Below are 7344 nucleotides of genomic sequence, written 5' to 3'. Positions count from 1 at the left end.
AAATGGGAAATATTTGGGGTTAAAATGGGGAAGATTTGGGGGGGGGAAATGAGAAAAACTGGAGTTAAAATGTGGAAAATTTGGGGTAAAAATGTGGAAAAACTGGGGTTAAAATGTGGAAAATTGGGGTTAAAATGGGAAAAATTGGGGTTAAAATGTGAAAAATTGGGGTTAAAATGAGGAAAGATTTGGGGGGGGAATGAGAAAGATTTGAGATTGAAATGTGGAAAATTTTGGGTTAAAATGGGGAAGATTTGGGGTTAAAATGTGAAAAACTGAAGTTAAAATGTGGAAAATTTGATTTAAAATGGGAAATATTTGGGGTTAAAATGGGGAAGATTTGGGGGGGGAAATGAGAAAAATTGGAGTTAAAATGTGGAAAATTTGGGGTTAAAATGTGAAAAATTTGGGGTTAAAATATGGAAAAATTTGGGGTTAAAATGTGGAAAAATTTGGGGTTAAAATGTGGAAAATTTGGGGTTAAAATGTAAAATATTGGGGTTAAAATGAGAAAAGTTGGGGTTAAAATGGGAAAAATTGGGTTTAAAATGGGAAAAATTTGGGTTAAAATGTGGAAAATTTTGGGTTAAAATGGGAAAAATTGGGGTTAAAATGGGAAAGATTTGGGGGGGGAAATGAGAAAAACTGGAGTTAAAATGTGGAAAATTTGGGGTTAAAAAATGGGAAAAATGGAGGTTAAAATGGGAAAGATTTTGGGGGGTAAAATGTGGAAAAATTTGGGTTAAAATGGGAAAAGTTGGGGTTAAAATGGGAAAAATGTTGGGTTAAAATGTGGAAAATTTGGGGTTAAAATCTGAAATATTGGGGTTAAAATGGGAAAAACAGGAGTTAAAATGTGGAAAATCTGGGGTTAAAATGGGAAAAATTTGGGTTAAAATGGGAAAAATTGGAGTTAAAATGGGAAAAATTGGGGTTAAAATGTGGAAAATTTGGAGTTAAAATGTGCAAAAAATTGGGGTTAAAACATGAAAAATTGGGGTTAAAATGTGAAAAAACCCAGGAAATTTGCCCAAATTTTCACGTAAATGGTGAAATTTTTGTTGGTGGGCGTGTCCCTCCTTGACCACGCCCCCTTTTTTTTTGTCCCCTCCCCCCAGACCCCTCCCCCGACAACGGTCGGTTCCGGGAGCTGTCGTGGCGGGTGGGGGTGGGCACCGTCCTGCACGGATTCGCCGGATACTTCGAGACCACCCTCTACCGTGACGTCACCCTCAGTCAGAGGGGCGGGCACGGGGGATGGGCCTGGGGGCGGGGCTAAAAGGAGGGTCTGGGAGGGAAAAATGGGGAAATTAGGTTAAGGCGAAATTGGGGTTTAAAGGGGGAAATTAGGTTGAAAGGGGATAAAGGGAAAAGGGGCGGGGTTTATGGGTGGGAGGGGCTTAAAGGGCGGCTTTAAAGGGAGGGGCTTAAGGGGTGGGTTAAAGGAGGGGCCTGGGAGGGCAGGGTTAAAAGGGAGGGGCCTGGGAGGGAAGAATGGGGAGGAAATTGGGGTTAAAAGAGGGAATTGGGGTTAAAATGGGGGATAAAGGGAAAAAGGGCGAGGTTTATGAGGTGGGAGGGGTTAAAAGGAGCAGGGCTTTAAAGGGGAGGGGCTAAAGAGGGTGGGACTTAAAGGGGAGGGGCCTGGGGGTGTGGTTAAAAGGGAGGGATCAGGGAAGGAAAAAGGGGGAAATTGGGGTTTAAAGGGAAAAGGGGGCGGGGCTTATTGGGTGGAGGGGCTAAAAGGGGGCAGGGTTTAAAGGGGAGGGGCTAAAGGGGGTGTGGTTAAAGGGGAGGGGCCTGCAAAAGGGGAGGGGCTTGAGAGGGAGAAAAGGGAGAAAAAGATGTAAATGGAAAAAAGGGGGCGTGGCTAATAGGGTGGGTGGGGCTTAGGAGGGCGTGGTTAAAAGAGGAGGAGCCTGGGAGGGCGTGATGGGAAAGGGGAGGGGCTTAAAAAGTGGGGGAGGAGCCTAAAATGGGGGGAAATAACAAAAAGAGGGCGTGACTTGAGGGTGGTAGGCGTGGCCAATTGAGTGGGAGGGGCCAAGAGGGGGCATGGCTACAAAGGGGCGGGGCCTGGGAGGATCCACCAACTGTGGGTGGGGGAAAATTTGGGGGGAAAAAAGGGACAAATTTTGGGGTAAGTTTTGGGGTAAATTTTGCATTTTTGGGGAGGGGGCGTGGCCGGAAGTGGGCGTGGCCTCACCCCTTGCCCCGCCCTCTTCCCAGGTATCCGTCCCGAGAGTCACAGCCCGGGGCTCTTTTCCTGGTTCCCCATCTTCTTCCCCATCAAGGTGGGCGGGGCCTCGGTGGCGGCCATCTTGGGGAGGTTCAAGATGGCCGCCGGTTTGGGGGTGGGGCCAATATGGTGGTCAATTGGGGGCGGGGCTTAATGGGGGTCATTTTGGGGGCTTCAAGATGGCCACCGGTTTGGGGGTGGGGCCAATATGGTGGTCAATTGGGGGCGGGGTTTAATGGTAGCCATCTTGAGGGGTTCAAGATGGCTGCCAGTTTGGGGGCTGGGTCAATATGAGCGGATTTTAGGGTGGGCCTAATGGATTCAAGATGGCTGCCTGTTTGGGGGTGGGGCCAATATGGTGGTCAGTTGGGGGTGGGGCTTAAGGGTAGCCATTTTGGGGGGTTCAAGATGGCCGCCCATTTGGGGGCGGGGCTTAATGGCAGCCATCTTGGTATGCGTAAAACAGCGGCCATCTTGGTGGGAGGGGCTTAGTGGCGGCCATCTTGGTTTACGTAAAATGGCGGCCATCTTGGTGGGAGGGGCTTAGTGGCGGCCATCTTTGTTAGCGTAAAATGGCGGTCATCTTGGTGGGAGGGGCTTAAAAGCGGCTATCTTTGTTAGCGTAAAATGGCGGCCATCTTGGTGGGAGGGGCTTCGTGGTGGCCATCTTGGTTTGCGTAAAGTGGCGGCCATCTTGGTGGGAGGGGCTTAGTGGTGACCGTCTTGGTTTGTGTAAAATGGTGGCCATTTTGGTTTGCGTAAAATGGCGGCCATCTTGGTGGGAGGGGCTTAGTGGTGGCCATCTTGGTTTGTGTAAAATGGTGGCCATTTTGGTTTGCGTAAAATGGTGGCCATCTTGGTGGGAGGGGCTTAATGGCAGCCATCTTGGTTTGTGTAAAATGGTAGTCATCTTGGTTAGCTTAAAATGGTGGCCGTCTTGGTGGGAGGGGCCTCGTGGCGACCATCTTTGTTAGTGTAAAATGGCGACCGTCTTGGTGGGAGGGGCTTAGTGGCAGCCATCTTGGTTTGCGTAAAATGGCGGCCATCTTGGTGGGTGGGGCTTAGTGGCAGCCATCTTGGTTTGCGTAAAATGGTGGCCATCTTGATGGGGAGTGGCGGCCATCTTGTTTGGTGAATGGCGGCATCTTGGTTTGTGTAAAATGGCGGCCATTTTGGTGGGAGGGGCTTAGTGCTGGCCTTCTTGGTTTGCGTAAAATGGCGGCCATCTTGGTGGGAGGGGCTTAATGGCAGCCATCTTTGTTAGCGTAAAATGGCGGCCATCTTGGTGGGAGGGGCTTAGTGGTGGCCATCTTGGTTTACGTAAAATGGCGGCCATTTTGATAGGTGGAGCTTCATGGTGGCCATCTTGGTTTGCGTAAACTGGCGACCATTTTGGTGGGAGGGGCTTAGTGCTGGCCTTCTTGGTTTGCGTAAAATGGCGGCCATCTTGGTGGGAGGGGTTTAAAGGCGGCCATCTTAGTTTGTGTAAAATGGCAGCCATTTTAGTGGGAGGGGCTTAGTGGTGGCCATCTTGGTTTGTGTGAAATGGCGGCCATCTTGGTGGGAGGGGCTTAGTGGCGGCCATCTTGGTTTGTGTAAAATGGTGGCCATTTTGGTTTGCGTAAAATGGTGGCCATCTTGGTGGGAGGGGCTTAGTGGTGGCCATCTTGGTGGGTGGGGCTTAGTGGTGGCCATCTTGGTGGGAGGGGCTTAGTGGTGGCCATCTTGGTTTGCATAAAATGGCGACCATTTTGGTGGGAGAGGTTTAGTGGCGGCCATCTTGGTTTGCGTAAAATGGCGGCCATTTTGGTGGGAGGAGCTTTGTGGTGGCCATCTTGGTTTGCGTAAAGTGGCGGCCATCTTGGTGGGAGGGGCTTAATGGCAGCCATCTTGGTGGGAGGGGTTTAAAGGCGGCCATCTTGGTTTGCGTAAAATGTCGGCCATCTTGGTGGGAGTAGCTTACTGGTGGCCATCTTGGTTTGCGTAAAACAGCAGCCATCTTGGTTAGCATAAAATGGTGGCCATCTTGGTGGGCGGAGCTCCATGGCGGCCATCTTGGTTTGTGTAAAATAGCGGCCATCTTGGTTTGCGTAAAATGGTGGCCGTCTTGGTGGGAGGGGCTTCGTGGTGGCCATCTTTGTTAGTGTAAAATGGCGGCCATCTTGGTGGGAGGGGCTTAGTGGCAGCCATCTTTGTTAGCGTAAAATGGCGGCTATTTTGGTGGGCGGAGCTTGGTGGCCATCCTGGAGGGCACGGTGGCCATCTTGGAGCTCATGGTGGCCATCTTGGATTCGGTTCTCCACCCCAACAGCCGCCATCTTGGTGGGCAGGGCTAAACCCCTTTAACTGGTGGCCATTTTGGAGGCCATGGTGGCCTTCTTGGAGCTCCTGGCAGCCATTTTGAAGATGGTTCTCCTTGGTTGCCGCCATCTTGGTGGGTGGGGCCAAATTCTTTTAACCAGTGGCTATCTTGGAGCTCCTGGAAACCATCTTGGATTGGATGCCCCACCCGAACAGCTGCCATCTTGGTGGTCATAGTGGCCATCTTGGGGGCATAGCAGCCATCTTGGAACTCACGGAAGCCATCTTGGAGCTCATGGTGGCCATCTTGGATTGGATGTTCCACCCCTAACAGCCGCTATCTTGGTGGGCGGGCTAAACCCCTTTAACCGGCAGCCATCTTGGAGCCTCATGGCAACCATCTTGGAGGTCATGGCGGCCATTTTAGGGGGCACGGTGGCCATCTTGGGTTGGATGCTTTACCCCAACAGCCGCCATCTTAGTGGGCAGGGCTAACTGCCTATACCCGGCAGCCATTTTGTCTGGCACGGCAGCCATCTTGGGTGTTTCAGCACTGACCACTCTTTTCCTTCTTTCCTCCCCCCACAGCAACCCCTGGCGGTGCGGGCGGGCGAGACGGTGTCGGTGGCGTTCTGGCGCGTGGCCACGCCCCACAAGGTGTGGTACGAGTGGGCGGTGACCGAGCCCGCCTGCTCCGCCCTCCACAACCCCAACGGCCGCTCCTACACCATCGGCCTCTGAGGACACGCCCACCACGGGGGGGAGGCCACGCCCACCAGAGGGAGGCCACGCCCACCAGAGGGAGGCCACGCCCACCACGAGGGAGGCCACACCCCCTTTGTGGAAGCCACGCCCGTTTTATGTTGGAAACACCCCTATTATTTTGTTGGCCACGCCCACCCAAGGCCACCCCCACCACGAGGAAAGGCCACGCCCACTTTGTGGAAGCCACGCCCATTTTATGTTCGAAACACCCCTACCATGACAGAGGCCACGCCCACCCAGAGGGAGGCCACACCCACTTTGTGGAAGCCACGCCCATTTTATGTTGGAAACACCCCTATTATTATGTTGGCCACACCCACCCGAGGCCACGCCCACTTTGTGGAGGCCACACCCACCACGATGGAGGCCACACCCACTTTGTGGAAGCCACACCCATTTTATGTTGGAAACACCCCTACCATGATGGAGGCCACGCCCACTCGAGGCCACACCCACCATGAGGGAGACCACATCCACTTTGTGGAAGCCACGCCCATTTTATGTTGGAAACACCCCTACCATGATGGAGGCCACGCCCACCCAAGGCCACACCCACTTTGTGGAAGCCACGCCCACTTTGTGGAAGCCACACCCACTTTGTGAAAGCCACGCCCATTTTATGTTGGAAACACCCCTACTATGATGGAGGCCACACCCACTTTGTGGAAGCCACGCCCATTTTATGTTGGAAACACCCCTACTATGATGGAAGCCACGCCCACCCAATGCCACACCCACCATGGTGGAGGCCACACCTGCTTTGTGAAAGCCACACCCATTTTATGTTAGAAAAACACCCCTATTATGTTGGCCACGCCCACCCGAGGCCACGCCCACTTTGTGGAAGCCACACCCACTTTGTGGGAGCCACACCCATTTTGTGTTGGAAACACCCTTGTTGTGATGGAGGCCACGCCCACTTCTCGATGGAGGCCACGCCCACTTTGTGGAAGCCACGCCCATTTTATGTTGGAAACACCCCTACCCTGATGGAGGCCCCGCCCACTTCTTGATGGAGGCCACGCCCACCTCTTGATGGAGGCCCCACCCACTTTTGGATTGAGGCCACGCCCACTGGGTGGAGGCCACGCCCCCCCCAATAAAAGGAATGATTGGATTGGGCTCCTTTTGTGGTTTTTTTGGGGGAATTTGGGGGGATTTTTGAGGGGTTTGAGGGAGATTTGGGGGGTTTGGAGGTCTCAGGAATTTTGGGGGTTTGGGGGATTTTTTTGGATTTTGGGATTTTTGGGGGATTTTGGGGGTTTTTTGAACTGATTGGGGATTTTGGGGGTTTTGGGGGATTTTTGGGGGTTTGGGGGATTTTTGGGGGCTTGGGGGATCTTTGGGGGCTTGGGGGATCTTTGGGGATCTTTGGGGATCTTTTGGTGTCTCGAGACTTTTTGGGGGCCAGATCTGGGGGACTTTTTGAGAGTGGTCTGAGGGTCTGGATGGCCTGGGAAGATTCTTTGGGGCCTTTTTGGACTGTGGATTTTGGGGGTTCTTTGGATTGTCCGGGATTTTGGGGGTTTGGGGATTTAGGGGACTTTTGAGAGGGTTTGAGGGTTTGGGAGGGCTTAGAAACTCTCAAAAGGTTTGTTCTGGATTTTTTCTGGAATCTTTGGAATTTTTGTGGATTTTTAGGTTTATTTGGAATTTTGGAGTTGTTTTTCTTTGCAAGTTTTGGGGTTTTTTGGGGATTTTGAAGGGTTTGGGGGTTTGGAGGTCCCAGGAATTTTGGGGGATTTTGGGGATCTTTTGGGGGTTTTTGGATTGTTCGGGATTTTTGGGGGTTAGGGATTTGGGGGATTTTGAGAGGGTTTGAGGGGTTTGGGAGGGTTTAGGAATTTTGAGAGATTTTTGGGAATTTTTAGGGGGATTTTTTGAGTTTGTTTTTTTTTTTCTAATTTTTGGGGTTTTTTTTGGGGGGGGAAGGGGGATTTTTGAAGAGGTTTTGGGGCTTTTGGGGGGCCTTGGAGGGTCTCAGAAATTTTGGAGGTTTTGGGGATTATTTGCAATTTTTTGGGAATTTCTTTTAATTT

The 7344-nt window shown here is 51.7% G+C and overlaps 1 long non-coding RNA gene across 1 annotated transcript; it reads left to right on the top strand.

The window, feature by feature from the left end:
• The first annotated feature begins 973 nt into the window (after positions 1-973).
• On the top strand, positions 974-6427 carry LOC126635216 (uncharacterized). Its single transcript, XR_007627582.1, has 3 exons — positions 974-1235; positions 2230-2294; positions 5129-6427. It is a non-coding gene; the product is annotated as an uncharacterized LOC126635216 (long non-coding RNA).
• Positions 6428-7344: the final 917 nt, after the last annotated feature.

Source organism: Myiozetetes cayanensis, unplaced genomic scaffold (genome assembly GCF_022539395.1).
Source record: "Myiozetetes cayanensis isolate MyiCay16 unplaced genomic scaffold, myiCay2020 scf1150, whole genome shotgun sequence".
NCBI classification, from domain to species: domain Eukaryota; kingdom Metazoa; phylum Chordata; class Aves; order Passeriformes; family Tyrannidae; genus Myiozetetes; species Myiozetetes cayanensis.
Note: the sequence above shows the minus strand (reverse complement) of the source record. Positions and strands in the feature narration are given on the sequence as shown.